The 20,084-nt window shown below is 35.7% G+C and overlaps 1 long non-coding RNA gene across 2 annotated transcripts; it reads right to left on the bottom strand.

Moving 5' to 3' along the window:
• Positions 1-8,886: 8,886 nt before the first annotated feature.
• Positions 8,887-18,084, bottom strand: LOC131544649 (uncharacterized). 2 transcript variants are annotated; one of them, XR_009272183.1, is made up of 5 exons: positions 17,830-18,084; positions 15,387-15,450; positions 14,801-14,895; positions 11,040-11,164; positions 8,887-10,715 (listed from the first exon to the last, which is right to left on the bottom strand). It is a non-coding gene; the product is annotated as an uncharacterized LOC131544649 (long non-coding RNA). The 2 variants fall into 2 exon arrangements; XR_009272182.1 differs by lacking the exon at positions 15,387-15,450.
• Between the last annotated feature and the right edge of the window lie 2,000 nt (positions 18,085-20,084).

The following is a 20,084-nucleotide window of genomic DNA, read 5'->3' as shown; positions in this document are numbered from 1 at the left end:
AAGACCTGTCATTACAAATGACGAACCAAACTTTCCAAACCTTTTCTATTTCCGACTTTTCCATTTCTCTATTTCGGCAATGGAGGGCAAACGCTACTGGCAGTTCATTCTAATATAATTCCACCTATCATTTTGTACACATCCGTTTCTGAAACATATCATCACTTATAAAGATACAGCAGTTTAGTTGATTTGTGTGAGCAGCTCATCGTTGGCATGAATAATATTCTATTGTCTTGACAGGCTATTTTCCTCACCAAAGTTCTGAGAAGGCTGATTGTCTTTGAATACATATATCTGAAGACGGCTCTGCCTATTGAATATTGCATGAACCTTTGCACTGTACAGAGCACCCATTCATACGATTCCCCCAGAGGACATATCCCACAATGCAATTCCCGGTTAATGTCATAGTGCTAGTGAGCCATATGCATCCCCAACTAATGTGGTTAATCCTTCCTGTTCTTTTTCCGTTTCCCATTTTGAGGAGTACTGTTAGCATCAGTGGAACTGACTGATGTTACAGATTTAAATAGAAGTGAAATTCTTCCTTACCTAGCAATCTGTCATCAAAACAAACTGCGGGAGCAAGGATTCAGCGGGACAGCATCATATTTTCATTAAAAAGTTCAGGTTGCATTACAATTGCAGATCTCGTCGCTGACATCTTCAATTATATGCTAATGTATTTTTGTAAGAACTCTTTCAGAAATCAGTGTTTCTGTCTCTCGCTGGTTTTCAGAAAACCAGGTTCCACAGTAGAAAGATAATACTTGATCTTCTTGATTCGAGTGTAAATCCTCTGTGAAGCGCTTTAAAAGCTTTCCCACGGGGAGTAAAATATTCATACTCGCAGTCGTGCATTACCAGTCATGGAGAGTGAGACGACCACAATAATTAATGAGGTTTTGTTTCAGCTGACAATACTATGTGTTCAAATCACGTGGACTGGCAGAGCATGACAGACTCTCCAAATTAACATCCTGTTTGATTTGATTTAGGCTGAATAGGACACCTTACATTAAACCCTTAAGAATTTCTATTTGTTGGTGGATTCTGGTTATTTTGACTGAATGACAGTGTATTCTGGTACTGATTACAAATTACATTATGAAAATGAATAGTAATGTAATCTAGTTTATTTGTTTTAGGTCATGTAATCTGACTACTTTTGGATTACCTTTAGATTACTTTTGACCTAAAGAAGAAGAATTTTGGAGAATGACTAAATTAACAATGATTTACTGTCATTGTGTGAATAATCTGCAATCATGTAATCTATAAAAAGTAACTAATCTAATTGCGAACATTTTATAATATTTACTACTAATAATCTAATTATTACTCTAAGTACAACATTTTGGGAATCTGGTTATGTAATCCAGATTACATGTAATCAGTTATACCCAGCTGATTGAATATGTTGAGTGAGAATGTCTTCATCTGAACATTTGGTAGAAGCATCACCACTTTACCATATTTTTTTCAACAGGCAAGGTGGAAGCGTTTTTCAAATTGTGCAACTTTTCAATTGCTAATCTATTTATTAAGAAGCTTGTAGCACTGATGTTTTTTACCTGAGAATATTTCTGCAATCGAGTCTGAATTGTTTGAAGAGGTTGCTTACTGAGTAAACACAATTCTTTAAATACAGCATACTTAAAAACACTTGTAACCAATCACCAAATTTAAACTCAAGTGTTCTGAAGTTAAACAAAAAACACTGCTTGAACTTCAAAACACTCGAGTGCTATTTTGCAAATTAACCTGCAAGCTCTTAATTATATCTAAGAGTAATGAATCATGCACATTATCACATAGTTAAACCAGGAAAGCTAATCAGAAATATTAATAGGGTTAATACAGTATCAGCAGTCTGAATCCAGGGTGTTTGGCCATATCTGTGGAGTCAAACAAAGTGAGGGACTTGTGACTTACAGCTTGTGACCTCTGCATATCTGTGCATGTACAGTATATTAAGTAATGTGCTGGGGTGGAAACCGGCTTTGGACTGAACACGGTATTGTTCTGTGGGTTTTGACCTCTGTGGGGATTTGGAATGTAAGGCATCTTTTTCTCCATGAAAGGCTTCCTCTGTAGCAGCACATCATTACTGTCTGCAGCAATGGAACTATAATGAACTGTAACAGTTAGACCCGTTACATAACAAACAATCAATATTACAGATATGTCATGCCATTAGGTGTATCACTGTTTTTAGCAACAGCTTTCCATACAGAAACATATTCTATGTTTGCAAGACGCTAAAAAAAAAATTACAATAAAACTAGATGGAGATTTCTTTCATTTTACTTTACTTAAAATACATACAAAGTTACTAACTGCATAAGTACATTGCCTTTATTATTGAACACCCACCTACACAGAAAATAGATGCATGTGCCTTATTACATTTTCAAAAAAAAAAGTTCATTCAATAACAGTTCTTAAAATATAATTTGAATTTAGTTTACTGGAATGTTAAACAAACAATCTCTTGAGACTCGTTTTACATGTCAGTTGCTGAGGGTCAGATTAATTTACTATGAAAACAGGCTCATGTTCCCTATCTGATTAACATTATTTAGAGTCCTGATGAAAGAACTGAAATTTCTTAATTACATCAGTCATTCTCGACAGACAAAATGACAGTGTGCTTTAAAAACCTACATGACTAACATTTGCATTCTACATTTGTTATATAATAAATCAGGTTAACTTTTAGAGACAAATATAACACACGAAAGATCAGAGAGCTATACAGCAAAGCAATGCAGTTTATGCAATTCAGTGCAACAAAGAATAACCTGACATCAAGGAAACAGAACAATCCCTTATAAGCCAACGGCTCAACACAGAAGTGCGAAACCCTCCAGCCATTTACCTGCATCTGAAGGACAAGAATCATTCATTCAAGGACAGAAGACTATGGCGAGGACAGAACTGAGAGTTCAAATATTATCTTTTAAAAAGATGCATTCTTTGCAAACCATGTGATTTACTTTCATTTATTAGACACAATATATGGTTTAATGTCTAAAAATGAATAAGTATGAAAAAGTATAAATAAATCATATTCAAATCTTGTTCGACAAAATCACTTTTTACACATAAATACATACCATAGAAAAAAAAAACACAGATTGAAAAACAAATACCACTAATTAAAATGAAATAAAGTACACCAATAAAATTAAATAAACAAAATACAAAACAAGACAACGTGCAATATACGCACGCATATATGCTATTTAACCTTAACAACACACACAGCTAATATAGGTAGCTGCAAAATCCCTTATAAATTCCCAAACTGCACGTGCTCACATTGAATACAGTATTTTGTGCTATTTTTATAATGGCGAGACAAACCTATGGAGATACTGGCATACATTTTGGCGTTAGCTCAACAACTTTGAACCTGAAAGCTCTGGATGCACTTAATGCTACTTAACACATGCTGGCTTGGGAAACATTCTGGCATTGCTTGGCGTTTATTCATCATAAAACAATGTAAAATATATGTTACAGTGATCTGTGAGTGTAATTTCGAGTGTCATCTCCAGCCGCAATCTACATCAAACTATTGTTTGCTACTTATAACATAATTCTTGCACTTTTAGCATGGCAGTTGTGCTCCAATTTACACAGCATTGGCATTCATATCATCAGAGGTGGCGATTTCTACAGTGGTTCACCAATCTTATGACGCTGCATTGCGGAATGACATTCCAAGAAATCTCTGACATCCTACAACTGATGAAGCAGCTTGGATAAGTGGCAAAACGCCTTAAATGAATGAATAAACAAACCCAGATGCTCCAGAATAAACACATTTCTTTCTGCTACAGTACAGCCTGCAGCTGAGGCTGAGAGAATATATATGGTTTGCTGAGTAATTAATCAGTGCATCATATTTACAGCCAAATAGTCACTTTAGCAGGCAGATAATTTATGTGTTTGAAAACAGTTAGGCGGAAACATTAAATCCGAAATCTACTGCTTCTAAAAGAGCTTTAGTTAAAGAAGCAGTTAATCAATCAACCAATCAGACCAAAATCGTTAAGTTTGGCCGGTTTTTAGTGCTTCATCTCTAGTCTGTCTTTTCATAGCATGACCACATCAATCTTTGCCCTATTACTTAGATTAATCCTCATGTTCCGTTGAGATGGACTTTACATTCTTTATGTTTGGGATTGCAAAGTCTCACTGTATGTTTAACAGAGTTGTGCGTCATTGAGATTTATAAAGCAAATACCTTTCAAATTCCAATAATTGAACTGATTTTGAATTAAGGTAGCAAACAGGATGCAGAATTCAAGTTTGAATGCAAGCAGAATTATAATTAACTGAAACTTCAAATTTTAACTAGAAAAGTTGTCTGCAGAGTCTTCAGGCAAGGCTTTCGAAGTTGTTTTAGAATTAAAAAAAATTAAATTACATTAATTTAAAATTCACCTTTAAATTTACTTTTTAAAATTTAAATAATGAATTTTGCACAACCTTTGTGTGTAAAAATAGTTGGAAATATTTGGAAATTAATCTTTATCTTATCTTCAAATTACATATATTTGAACACTGACACAATTTTCATAATTTTGGCTTAAAATGAATCAAAAAATGAATCAAGATGAAATTAAAGTGCAGACTTTAAGCTTTAATTCAAGGGTTTGAACAAATATAACATAAAATGTTTAGGAATTACAACCATTTTTATGCACAGGAGATTGACTTGGCCATTGCAGAATATTCCACTTTTTAACCTTCAAAAACTCCTGGATTGCTTTTGCTATGGTAATCGTCCATTTGTACTATGAAGCGCCGCCGAATCAGCTTTGCTCCAGTTGACTGAATCTGGGCAGAGAGTTCTCTGGGTTCGGGCTCTATCCCGAGCTCGGAGCCCTCCCTTCGGACAGCATGCCAAATATGCTTACCAATTGCTCAATCATATTATATGTTAGTGCAAACTCGTGAAATTATTTAAATAATAAAAAAAGTTAAATGTGTTCAGAAAAGTTATCATAGTTTTAGTGACAATGGCATAATTTATAAACCAAATATGAAAAATGTCCAGAGTTTTCATGTTATTAGATTTTTAACAAAAATTAAATTTGTGCCAAAGGGGCGTTTTACCCCAACCGTGGGGTCTGACAAAGCAATTTGCTTTAAACATTTACGGCAAAATCAGAGTACATGCAGTTTTAGCTTAAACTTAAAAAATAATATAATCAATAATTATGAATTATAAAATTATAATAGTCTATTTGAAAAAAAAATAAATAAAATGTTAGCTGATGATAACTGGCTAGCTAACTAGCTACCTGATGCTAACTTGATGCTAATTTTTATTTAATGAAATTTTATTTTTATTCAACCAACTAGTTAGAATACATTTGATGGAAAAACAAAGGATTTGATGTTCAGAACAGAATAATTACATTAATTGCCCATTGCCCCCTGGCATAATATAATTATATTTTTATTAAGTAACATGTACTTCCTATATACAGGCCCAACTGTTCTCAGATCATATATAACTGTGATGTTCTACAAAACAACAAACTTTAAAACATTTTTTTTTTCTTACCGCTGAAAATTAGATAATTTACTGTGAAATGCGTTTTCTCTCCGGTACATTACCAGTGTTTCACGGTGAAAACTTCTACATCACTCGTGTCAACATAGTCCATAGTTACAATAAAAATTAATCTTGACTTTATCTTGTGGTTATTTTGGGAAAAACATTTTCCCCCACTCTACCCTACTGTGTTAAGCTAACTGAGACTTGCTATAGCACTTACATATCATTGCTCTTTTGTTGATTTTGACTGCTTCCATTGTCCTCATTTGTAAGTCGCTTTGGATAAAAGAGTCAGCCAAATGACTAAATGTAAATATATAATTACAGTAATTTTAAGAATGCCTTGACATTGAAACGTAAGTGACACTCGACCTAAAACTAAAAACATAGATTCTGTTATCTTAAGATATGGCTAAATTATAATAAATGTATTCGTTTATTGTATTTCTTTTTTGTTTGTTCCTCCAAAAAAATAGTCTCTAAATCCCAAACAGACCATTAGGGTAAAATTTACAGATGTTTTGCACAGGACTGTGGAGACCTGAAGGGAATTTCACAGTAAAATACAGAACATATCTGATGATGAAATGATTGACACCTACTGGAGATACTTGATATTCTCCAGATATATTGTATATGACGTGTGCTGGATATTTCCAGGCTGCCCTTCAAATCTGAAAAGAGATCTCCACACCTCTGATGCTTTGCTTTGGTTCCCTCAGCACAGTCTGTCAAAGAGCACACGGGATGAACCAATGGCAGTTGCATCCTCAGCACACCGTTTTCAAGATGTTACGGCCAAAACATTGAAAATCGGGCATACAAATCCGTTTCACTGCGATTAGCTGGCCGGTGTGTTCAAATATAGTCCAAAACATGCCAGGCAGTTGATTTTTAATGAGGGTTAATGAGTGTTTTTGAACAACACTTGAAAAAACAAAACTACAAACGGCGCATTTGGGAATCAGTGCTGAAAACACGTAATTGCCAGAAAATGAGTGGGACGGCGTGACAAAAAGCTAATCACGCTTTCAAACCGCTGATAATTTAGCATTCAGCCAATAATGCCGCACGTCCTGCTTTGCCTTTCCGCCGATGATGGATTTGACGTACATCTGAAGGGCAGAGTGGAAATGAAAGGCCGCCTACCAACAATCATTCCTCCAAAACTTGAGGGAAATTAAAATAAAAATGGTCACGTCATGAAAGTTAAATATGAAGGGGAAAAGATGCAAAGCAAGGTTCCAAGAGTTGAGACAGCATACTGAGAGCAATACAAATGTGCTAGCTCTGAAAATAAGATCTCTCTCTCCATCTCTGTAAGTTGCTCTCTTTTTTTACTGTTGATACTAACCATTTGGACGTCTTTCCACTAAGATGTGAGCTTTTATAAAATATTAGCAATTTTGGCCAATTTATTCCTGGTATTCATCCTCACCAGCGTTAAAATGTGTTTAGAGGAAGCGTTTGCAGAATTAGGCTTTTAGAAGGCAGAATCAGATTGATGGAAATTTGTATCACATGCCCTTCACTCATAAATTTCCTGGAAAATGGCTTCATAGGGGCTCAAGCGCACATTACCCACATAGTGTTTTAGAAGAAAATGTCTTCTGCACAAAATGCAGAAATTAATTAACAAATGCAAATGATAAACTGAACTTCAGAAATGCTGCTGAAATGCTGCTGCTGCTAAAAGAGGTCACAAGTGCAGGTTTGTGCATCAAACATTAAAAAGAAAACATTATAGGATTGTAATAAAACATCTTGAGATATAACATTAACAGTCAGACTTAATTTAATTACTGTTCACTGGATGCAAATTAATAACCATTCAATTAATGTGTTAAAAATAAACTTGTACAAAAGTAGTCTAATTAATTTTCTTAAGTTTATTACTTTGTGCAGTTTTTTTCCCCCTTGTTTTAAGGACGTTTAAAAAATTATATTTGAAAAAAAAAAAATGAAACGGAAAAAAAAGAAAAATAATTAACAAAAAAAAAACATGTTTTTCAGATTAAGCACTAAATAAGTTTCCAGACCTCAGGTTTGTTCATAAGAATGTGCTAAAAGGAATCCTCTGTTGTTTTGGGTATATCATGTCCCTCTGCAATAACTCAATAATATCAGTCCATTAATACGTATTCACCACATAACACTTCAATCTCTTCAACTTGGTTCAATATCTGCAAAGCACAGGTGATCTGTTTTGTTTATGACACAGCCGTGAAATCAAATTTGAAGACCAAAACTTAGTTTTTTACGAGATGGATCTATTGCCACAGGAAAATGTCAAGACCCGAAATGTAGCGAGACCATTACCATAAAATTAACATTTTAATTAAGCCAATCCATAAACCGCATCAAAATCCTTCATATTAATAAATGCATTTCTATTTATTGCAATCTGCACTGGACTTCAAATAAGTGGGCCTATCCTGACCTGAAAGGAAACTTCCCACATACCTCTATCAGGATCCATTATTGCCATTACTTTTGGCCATTTTAGCTAAATTATGATCCATGCATATGAATTTGCAGGCCAAAGGCCGTGTGATATTTCAGACTGCGAATCCCACTGGGAGAAGCGATGAGGCAAAGCGCTTGTTTGGGGCATGATTAGGCTATAAATTCTGAAGTTCTGCAAACAAAAACACAATCAATATTTAATGAGTATCTATAACGACATATGGAGGAACTCACAACCTCTTCTGACCTTGGTAAATGTAAGTTAACTTTAAAAAAACTGCCATGGACCAGTAGATTGCCTATACAGTAGATTGCAAGGTAACAGTTCTTTAATGAAAGTTGTTTGGTTTGGATGTTGTGGCCATATACATGAAGCACAAGACCATTAATTCTTGAATCTAATAAGGTGCATTCTTGCGCTAAGAAGGGAATGGATTTAATACTTTAAGTAACACTTTAATTAAACTATGTTTTAGGTGATCAACCTCTGTGGGGCCAGTTATAATTGTGTTTAATCTGGTCTCATTTTCACCCAGGCAGCCCAGTAAATGCTGGCCTCTGCAATTACGACTGCTACGTTTTAATGTCTATGGTGCTATTGGCTAATGTTTCTTTAATAACAAAAGTCAATGACTTTGTGTTATATTTTTGGTTCTTTCTAATGGGAACAGTGAGCCAGCTTCTCACTCACGTTGCACACTATGCATCGATGAGTCAAAACACGTGTGCAAACCATCACGCCACAACTTCCATCAAACCAAATCATGATACGATCAAGTCATGAGGCAGTTTCTCCACATGCTGTTACTTCACAATATATTTTTAAGGATGCTTTCTGATTATGTACAGTAGTATAGGCTCTGTTACACCCACAGTCACACGTAAACGATTTTCATCTAATAATCACAACCATAATAAAAGGTTTCTGGGAAACTTGTAAGCATATCATTAATTCTGTGGAACGGTCGTTGTGGTGTTTACTAAAGTGTCCAGATCATTGTGAAAAGGAAAACCATATTTAATTGGTCTTAAAGCTCCAATCTGAACCCTTCCTCCCAAAAAATAAATAAATGCATAAAAATTAAATAAATAAAAATATGGTTAATTGGGTTTTTGCATCTCAGGAAACTAAACAGTATTTTAAGAGAAAGCATAAATGGCTACTAATGGCAAATGAAAATTGTACACCATTCTTTTTTCTGTCTGTCTGTCTGTATATCTATCCATCTATGCAAGTAAAATTGAGGAGGAATGTGTAATATGTGTCACTCTGAATAAATGATTTATATATTAAGTTGCTTCTACCTCACTTCTTATATAGCGATGGCACCACTGATCTGAGCTGACTCTAATGCTGTTGAACGTGATTTTGAATATAGCTAGGTAAATGAATTATTCACTTTAGCTGAAATTTTCATGAAGGTGATTATGTAAAGAAATGTGGTCCTTATCTTAGCTTTTTCTCCTCTATGTTGTTTAGTAAAGTGAAAATGAACTCTCCTCCTAAAAGGACTTTTACTAACAGCTGTAACGAACTGCAAAGATCTGCCTATCTTCTTAATCTTTTAGGAAATATTGCTGGTGTTTGTGCACTGGGGTCTAAAACCTGAAAGTGCATTAGGACATCTTGGGTTCCCATCATTAAAACCTGGAAATACACAAAGTTTACAAGAAGAGATATTCAGGTTTTAGTTCACAAGCCAAATAGGCAAAATTGTGACACTGACATGTGCTTTTGTGCAGACCATCCTAATCTCATAAGAAAACACTTTTACATAAGCAGATTGCACAAAAACATCTGAAATAAACAAACAAACAAAAAAGTATTTGGATCATTTTAAATCATGTTGGTGAATATGATAATCTGGTTTTCCACAAACTCGTGGACTTGTTGTAGTAGGAGTTGTTCACCAAAAAATAATTTCCTCATGTCATACCAAAACTGACACTCTTTCTGTTGTGGAACACAAAATAATATATTTTGAGAAATATGTCAGTGATTTGTTTTGTTTTCCACACATTGGTTTGGTTACCAACATTCTTCAAAATGTGTTGTCTTGCATGCCACAGAAGACAGAAAATCATCCAGGTTTGGATGAAAAAAATGATGACAGAATAAAATTTTTGGGTGAACTATCCCTTTAAAGGAAAAGGGCAATGTGTCAAAATTATGAATCTCTGTATGTTTGATCAGAATTTAAATGGAGGTTGAAGACTTTTGTCTACAAAAATGCTACCTTGAAAATCTATGTGTCAAATTTAAATTAAACGCATGATGAAGCCCTTTCGAAATAAAGCTGTGAACGACACTGACTGTGACAACCTGTTCTCATTCATAGTCCACACACTCCGTCTCTCTGTGCATGTGACTTTGTGTCTCACAATCCACATGCTTCTGTTCCACAATGCACACATTGTTCATTCAGAAGGAATAGACATTGCACTTTCAAGTTTGTGTCACTGGGTACTTTATGTGTGTGTGTGCACATGTCTGTCTGCTGTGTACCCGGGACAAAGGGCAGTTAGCATTTAGAAGAATTAAGGACTGTCAGCGTCTATCTGATGGTGCAGGGAAGTCCTTAAATCTCTGCGCCGGTGCGATCCGTCTCTGTCCAGCCGTCGAACGAGAAAAAGATAGATGCATTCAATAATCGTGGTCTTGAGAAATCTGCAGGAAATGATTAAGAGTGATAAATAGGGGACAGGGGATTTTTTTTCTCACATCCATTTGACATCTTTTATGCCTTTGGTGCCACGGACAAGGACGGAAGAGAGAGAGTATAAGACGACCAGCTGCCATCGAGGCAGATGTCATTATAGGCACAATAAAGGGAGATTATTTGAAAGCACTTTCTAACCACACTTGAGCAGCAGTCTGCATAGAAAATGAAGAAGTTTGAATCAAACATGTGTGCTGTGTAGTTAAACGTACCTAGAAAGCAGTTGTGTATGTCTGTAAAGCAAAAAATTTAGCATTACATCACTTGCTCACCAGTAGATCCTCTGCAGTGAATGGGTGCCGTCAGAACTCCAAACAGCTGATAAAAACACCCCAATATTTTCATGGCCAGTATTTTCAGCAAAATCTTTTTTTTTTTTTTTTTGGATGAGCTACTCCTAAAGAAAAAAAAAAAAATTAGAAAGTAACAACAAAATGTGCATTTTTAGTGTGAACTAATCCTTTCATTTATGAATTGGCTGAAAAAAAAAAAAACTTGAATGTTTTCTATGTTTTTTTAAATTTCACTTAATTCATCTAAGAAACAAGACCAACTGGAAATCAAGTTTTGGAACTATAAGAATTTGTGGATTTGGCTTCAGAGTCACATTTTTCTAAGTGACGTGTGGCCAAGTATGGTGACTTGCACACACACCCGGAGCAGTGGGCAGCTATATTGCTGCGGCGCTCAGGAAGCAGTTGGGGGTTTGGTGCCTTGCTGAAGGGTCTCACCTCAGTCGTGGTATTGAGGGTGGAGAGAGCACTGGTTATTCACTCCCCCCACCAGACCTGAGACTCGAACCTGCGACCTTTGGGTTACAAGTCCAACTCTCTATCCATTAGGCCACGACTGCCCCCATATAATTTTCTTACGCATATTATTTGATGTGTCTTGTGTTCAACTCATTTTCCCCACTCTGGAACTGCTCAAGCAGATTTAGTTATTATTCAGCAACCTGAGATTTAATGGTGTATTCCTATTTTACATCCCAGTGTCAAACACTTTCTTGATTCAGTGTTAACAATACAGTACTCACTGAGAAACTCTGAGAAAGAAAACTGTGCTGTGGTTGGATTTCGAGTATCACAGTCTCCAAGACATCTCATCACGATGATGGGAGTGTCAGGTGAGCGTTGCCTCATCACTTCAAGATCTCAAACCCTGACCTCCATGGCAAATGAGGCATATACTGACACAGAAGTCAATGGAAGGACATGATCTATAGACAGATTATTCTCTGAAAAGGATGTCTTGGAGTTTCTTTCTGTCTAGGCCAGTCAGTAATCAGCAAACCAAAGTGGGCCATGACATTAAAGAAATAGTTCTGAAATTTTTACTTTCCCTCATGTTATTTCTTGATGTCAGTGCCCTGGCCACTACTTAAAAAAAAAAAAAAAAAAAAACTGGGTCTGTAAAGCTCTATACTACTACTACTACTACTACTACTAATAATAATAATATTTTTTAAAACTACCACTTGTATGTTGTGTTTCAAGGCCACTGAAACCATATGATAGCTTTGTGTGACAATAAAAAAGTAGCATTTTTAAGTCACTCTTGGCATCCACTCTCTTGGAGCTATTCATGTCTGATTCATTAACAATCATTCTTTTTTCTTTTCTTTTATTTTTTTTTTTTCAGATAAATCAGTTCCAGAAATAGGATTGATCCAGATCAGTTAAATTTGGGTCTGTTCCTAACAATAAGCATCAGCCAATTACCCCAGTAAAAATGACTCAATTTGTGTTCAATGGACGAAAGAAAGTCATATCGAAAGTAATGACAGAATGTGTCTTTCTATGTTTTTTTTTGTTTGTTTGTTTTTCTTGGGTGAACTATTCATTGAACTTATGAATTAGCTGATAAAACTAGGATGAGGAGAGTAAAACTTTAATATAGTATGAAAAGTCATGTTTTGCATTTCTCACTTACATTTTTATGCTACATACAAAAGATTTTTAAAATCTTTTAAGATCTTCAAAATGTGAGAGACCACAAACATGAGGGGAAAAAAATCCAAGATTGAACCGTTTTGCTCCACACATCAGGATTTTTGATGAACATGTTGAATATTTACGATTTGCGAATGGGTCTCCTCCGACGTTCTTCCGAGCAGATTCAGTCACACTTAACACACCTCACACCACAGGACAATCTGATAAGATAATCGGGACATTACCTAGGATTGTCGGAAGGGGAGAAATCGGCCCAAAATCAGCGCAATCATCTCATGGTGTGTACCCAGCATTAGAAACAAGACTGACTGGAAATCAATTTATGCGAATTTGTGGTCTTCACTGTCACATTTTCATGCATATTCATTTATGTATCTTGTGTAAATCAAAGTTTTTTTTTTGTTGTTTTTTTTTCCTGGGATAGATCAAGCAGATTTAGTTATAATTCATCATGATGGGGTGTATATGCATTAAAATTATGCATCATTTAGAATTAGTTAGAGATCAAAGGATTCTCATTGAATCAAGTTGAATAGAGCTTAGTTGAAAAAAACTAAAAAGGCCTATGTTTAAATAACATACAGTAGATGACGCATAAGTGCTTTTAATAGATTATATGTCTATTATTTGCCAAAACCCCTTCTGTGACTATAGACTAGAAAAGCACTGCACACAGTAATACAGTGCTTGTTTGAAATGTATAAAATCCCTGGCTGTTCCTTTTTTATATAGGTCACTCTGGAGAACTGATAAATGGGATTGTCCAGACTAACTTCTTATCTGTTCGTTTATATGCCTCATTAAGCAGCACTCAGAGAGTTATTGATGTGCTTTGTCTAATTCATCATTTATGTTAGTTTTTAGTCAGACAATCCCTCCCAAAGATCTTATCCATGGCTGGAAGAACCCCTTTCCAGTGATGATCTTCCAGTTCAACGTTGTCTGAAGGAGGTACACTATTTTATTTCTATATTATAACCCACAATGTTCACCAATATTATATTATATCAGATAGATGCATTAAATTTTGTAGGAAAGTACTACTTTACTTATAAGAAAATGTTACTCTTATTTCATTTCAAATTACCTTGGAAAGAGGCATATATTTTATTTATTAAAATCTACTCAAAGTCTGCAAAATCTTGCAAATGGAATTAAGTAAATCTTTTTTTTATGCTTTTTGAAGAGACATTTTATCACTATGTCTTATAATGCTTATTATGCATTCCATGCTCTTTTGATTCGGTTGTGCCTGGAAAAAATGACCTTTCGCCCACTAAGAGAGCTTCTTTATATCCAGGAAGAAAGATTGTGCCTTGCAATTAATTTTGATGAATACGCTTTTGTGGTATAGTCGGTGTGAAGGCCAAATTTCCAGGGCGCAAATGCTATCTTGAGTTTCAGGCCCATATTTTCTCCTTCTGTCTCTGTTTATGTCTCTCTTTCTCACACACACTCTCTCTCCCTTCTGTACACTGCAAACATTGACCAGCTGCTCCTTTATTCTGTTAATTTCTCTTCTGTCAATCCACACTGATGCTGTTGACAATTAGCTTATTAGCAAGACTAGTTCAAATGTGAGAAGAGTTGGAGCCAAGTTTGAATGGGTCACGTCCCAATCCCATTCCCATTCCCACTCTCTAAAGGAGAACATTATGTAATCAGATAATGTTTCAATAAAAATGCAACTTAATAAATATTCATCCTCAATGACCATGATCAAAACTCCACAAATTAAAAAGTGAGGTTAAAGAACAAGATTAAACAGACTACATTAAATACGGTTTCACTTGCAACAAGAATAAAAATAGCTTTGTGGAGTCAATTTTTAGATGTCGAGAGCAAGACACTTTCAAATTAAAGAGATATTTTGAGACTAAACGCTGCAACTACAAACACAATTGAAACTAAAGTGTCAATTCTTCTAGTTTGCCTGTTTTTTGCATGTGCAGTTCTTAGTAATATCAATGTTTAATTTAAGGACATTTTGGCTTACTTTGTATGATAAAGAATTTTTATGGTTGCAGATTATTTTTTTGACTTTGGTGCTACAAAATAAGTATAAGAATTTACTTTACCTCAGTGACGCAAGAGTTGGCGGTGACATGAACTATACTCAAGTGGAAATGCAACTGGAACTGTTCCTCACAGCACTTAACATCCAATGCAAAATCTAAATCAAAAATATGAAAATAAACAGAATCTTAAATTAAATTACAGATTTTATATTTCTGGATACATTTGAAGCTTAAAACATCAGAGAAACTTCCAAGAGTAGCCTACATTTACATAAACATATGGTACAAGTTGTCTAACGCGCCACCTGTGTGCATTAAGCAGCATTATTAACTGTCAAACAAATTGTTTTAAGATAACAAGAGCTAGTTTATGCATTTGCATATGCATGTCTCTAAATCCTTTGCTTCTATTTGTGGGTTTTAATAAAAACATGTCACATTTCCGATCCCCATTCAAGGCCAATCCCATTCAAGGTGGTTTAGTGAGGATTTACATAAGAAAACCACACAAGAACAGAAAAGAAGTGCTGAGGTGAAGGATGTGAAATCAAGGTGGTGTCATTGTTGTGTGGCAAGTAAAAAGACGCTCTATGCTATGAAGAGGGCAGAAGGTTTAGAGGTGTGGTGATGAGCTGTCACAATTTACATGTGGTCCACAATGTTTTTCTGTTCCTTGACCTCAAGAACACCCCGTGAAGGTACTTCAGAAACTGGAGGAGGAGAGACAAAACAACGGATGTATAGCAGCAGTGATAAAGACAAGAGCAATCAGCAAGAAATGTGTCTTATTTTAGGTCCCATTTTATGCAAACCTCAAATTATGTTGATGTAAGTGTGGGGAAAGTAAATGACATACAAATATACTTTAAAATTGAAAGCATCCATTTCCTGGAGTATCATGTCTGATTGTGTGAAAAAAAAAAAAAAAAAAAAGTTCTCAAATTGAGGAACTATTAAAGGGGTAATACGATGCGTTTTCAGGTTTTCCTGTTTCTTTGGAGTGTTACAAGCTGATTATGCATAGATAAGATCCCTGAAGTTGCAAAGACTAAAGTCTCAAAACCAAAGAGATCAAAGTTAAGATGCCCACCTAAAACGGCTCGTTCAAACACGCCCCCACATGTCTACGTCACAATGTGGAAATATTTGCGTGAACATTTGGGCGGAGTTACGCAAAGAAAGAAGGCGTGCTTTCAGTAACTGCAGCAGTGTTGATGCAGCTGTGTCAGGGAGATGCTGTGTGTTTCTATGCTAAAGAAAAAGCACTTTATTTGGCCTTCCGGAAGTAGATGCATTTAGGTATCATTAAGATTACTTACAACAGAACAGCAATGCACCCAGATGTTATCACAATGCATTTTATGGACGACCGTTTCGTAAACCTAGGAGAGGAGGTAATTCTGACTTTGCTATGACAATCTGGGCTTCTGAATCAGCAACTGTATGTTTTGTTATTAGTTTAAGTATTTGCTATTGACTGTTTAAATGCGGAATTTTGTGTTTGTTTGTGTGTGTGTGTGTGTGTGTGTGTGTGTGTGTGTGTCACGGTCACACAACCGCGGCTTGTGTACAAACACATATGAGCTTCATCACTGTGTCTGTCACAAGACTCTGTTCCCCTCTCGAACTTCAACTGATGGTAAAACTAAGGACATTATTAACCGTCTTTACTATAATTTTGAAAGCTAAAGTTAGCGATTATGGAAAGGGGCATTACATTTCCGACGCGGCTTGTGGTGTTCGGCCAATCACAATGCACTGTGCCAGTTGCCCAATCAGAGCAGACTGCGCTTGTCGGAAGGAGGGACTTTGTAGAAAACTAAGCGTTTGAGAGGCGGGGCATAGAGGACCTACAATAATGTACAGTATTTGAAAAATAATGTGTTTTTTGAACAATAAAACATGTCAACATGATCTTTAAAAAAGCATCATATGACCCCTTTAACTCAACAGGATAGATTTAAATGCAGAGATGCTGCAATCAAAAGCGATATATAGAACCCTTGTGGTACTGCCACATGTGCACACTTTAGATTTGCAGTCAATTACAAATCCATGGTCAAAAAGCTTCCAGATAGTCCTTGACGCAAGTGTAGCCTCATGGCAATACAACAGATATTATGAGCCATTTACAGCATCACCCCGACACAGATGGGGCCAGAACAACACAGTTTTTAACCAGACACTTAGTGCTCATTCAGATCACAAAACAATAACTAAAGCGCTAGAGGTGTTCATAGCAAAAGATATGTAGCCCTAATCAGTTTGATCAAAGATTGGGGATTTCACTATGATTAAAACACATGAGCCAGGGTTACTAGATCATATAAAGATGAATTTGAAACAAATTATTATGAAATAAATTATGAAACATTTATTTTAAAAATATTTCATATAATTAACTATAATTATAAAAACAAACCAATTAATTAAACAAAATAATAAAAGGCAGATTTGGGCCACAAACTGGATGATTCGCACCACTATTATTTTAGTATCAATATACTAGTTTTTAAAAACGGGATAAAAAAAGAGACTATTTCTTCTAAATTACCATTTTAGTTTTTGTTTTAGTTCTGCCGAACTGTACTAGCTCTGCTTTGCATGTCCAAGAAAGAACTATCACCAAGTGCCCCACCTAAGAGCAGCTTAGAAAGTGATGCAATTTTTTTCTGCAAAAATATCAGCTGACATCTTGGAAATCAAGCAGGAGATTCTAGACTTACTTGCTCACAAACTTATCCATGATATCTAAGATCAATGGAACAGCATTTATGACACATTTAAGCAGTATCTGGTGCAGCAGCCTGCCATCTACTCTGCCTTAATGGACAAGAATGCCAAGAAGAATTTGTCAAGAACCGATATTGTCTGACAGTGAACCGAAACTGGTAGAGGAAATTATTCATCTGCTTAACCCCTTTATGACAATTACACCGCTCTGGAGCCCTGAAACAACCTCCTCTGTGTGATCTTTCCTCTGAAGAAGAGATTGTAGAATGATACCAAGTGATGAAGACAGTCTAACCATACAGTTTGCCAAGACAGCCATCAGACAGGACCTGGAAAACAGATATACAGAGTCTAACCTTCAGGACCGTCTCCTCAGAGTCTCATTCATTGATCCAAGGTTTAAGGCCATGTATACACTACAGTTTATGCTGCGTCAGAGAATACTGCCAATCGAATCATTTCAAAGGTGACTGTGAGGATGTAAAGGAAGAAGGTTTCGTAAAGCTCTGTGTTGAGCTCTGACATACTGATAAAAGTTGAGAAAACTTTAGCGTTTACTGCAGGGTTCCTCAAATCTTTCCCTGGAGGGCCAATCTGCTGCATAGTTTAGCTCCAACCCTGATCAAACTCACCTACCTGTGATTTTCTAATGATCTTGAAGACTCTGATTAGCATGCTCAGGTGTGTTTGATTAGGGTTAGAGCTAAACTCTGCAGGAGTGGGCCAGATTTGAGGATGCCTGGTTTACTGCAACACACTCTGATATAGTGTTGTTATATTGCAAAACTTGCAAAACAATTCCTTTGTCTCAACATCTTCGGCACCAATTTTCTCCACTGCAGGAGACCTTGTTATCACAAGCAAGTCACCTTGCAACAGGAAATGTTATTTAGCTTGTTTTATTGCAAAAAAAACATTGGCCACGTACACACTTTACAAATTACAAGTTTTGTGTGTGTACGGAACAGAACTCACTCTCAAAATTGCCATGATTGACACTTGTGCATCTAGTATTCTGTTTTTTTTTTTGTTTTTTTTGTTTTTTTTTAACCAAAGTAATATTACAGCAACCAAAGACTTGTTCCTCAATGTTAACTAAACCACCATGAACAGAGCCGTCACATTTTGTTTATGTTTGGAAGACTGCTTTGCAGAGCATGCTCTTGAAGAGTTGCCATGTCCACTTATTGTAAGCGTCAATTAAGCGTCTTTGGGCTCGACTCATAAAAGCAATCCATTTTATGGAGTTAATAAATTAGGCAGGTGCAGGTCACGATATTTTGGTATGTGGCTTATTTCCAAGATAAGGCGTTTGGATTTAAGTTCTGGCAACAATCATAGTCAAGACGTATCTTGTTTCCTGTCATTCTCGCAAAGAGGTCTGTGCACATTTAGAATTTCCGTAAACACCATTGTTACTGCCTGAATTTTTCGGGAGTTAATTTGCTTGTAGAATGAGGTGCTCACTCCCATAAATTGCTGAACCATGTGTGTACAGAATGGGATTAAGCACTACAAAATAAATTGATAACTGAATTTAGCTACGTGACCAATACAACCTGAGGCCTGAGATACAAAGACCTCACCTGAGTTGCTTACATGATATGCAATTTCTGCACATAGAATTGAGTTTAACTATTTGTCTATTGCTTTAAAGGGATACTCCACCCCAAAATGAAAATTTTGTCATTAATCACTTACCCCCATGTCGTTCCAAACCCGTAAAAGCTCCCTTCGTTCTTGGAACACAATTTAAAATATTTTGGATGAAAACCGGGAGGCTTGTGACTGTCCCATTGACTGCCAAGTAAATTACACTGTCAAGGCACAGAAAAGTACGGAAGTTCTAAGCGGCCATGCCTTATTATTCTTTTCCTTCTTGTTTTCTCGTGATCTCGACATGACATAAAAGTTGTTTTCTCGTTATCACGACTTTATTTTTTCGTGATCACAACATAAATGTTGTTTTCTCGTCATCACGACTTAATTTTCTCGTGATCACGGCATAACAAAAGTTTTTTTCTCGTTATCACGACATAAAAGTTGTTTTCTCGTTATCACGACTTATTTTTATCGGGATCACGACATAACAAAAGTTGTATTCTCGTTATCACAACTTATTTTTCTTGTGATCTCAACATACCAAATGTTGTTTTCTTATCATCACGACTTAATTTTCTCGTGATTTCGACATTACTATTGCTATAGTAATGAACACAACCTTGACAGGAACATTCTAAAATACTTAACCTGGATTAATGCGTTAATTGAGAGTGTTTTTAAAAGACAAAACTCAGTATATACACATAATTCATACAGACAAGAAGATGAGCACATAATAAGAATGCAATTTGTTTAATTCCGCGTTAAGCGTTTTTCCTCCCATAGAATAGGCTTAATGCATTAAGGCAGTGTTTTTAAAAGACCAAACTCAGTAAACACATCATTAATAAAGCATTCCATGTACAGACAAACAAATAAGCCCATAACAAAAAATAACTATTCTAAAAATCTTAAACTGCTTGGATTAAACTCACTTCAATTTTCCTTGTTCGTTTCAAATTATATATAATAAAATAAAATAATTATAAAATTATATATAATAATATAT

The sequence above is a fragment of the Onychostoma macrolepis genome, chromosome 01 (assembly GCF_012432095.1).
Source record: "Onychostoma macrolepis isolate SWU-2019 chromosome 01, ASM1243209v1, whole genome shotgun sequence".
Lineage (NCBI taxonomy): Eukaryota > Metazoa > Chordata > Actinopteri > Cypriniformes > Cyprinidae > Onychostoma > Onychostoma macrolepis.
Note: the sequence above shows the minus strand (reverse complement) of the source record. Positions and strands in the feature narration are given on the sequence as shown.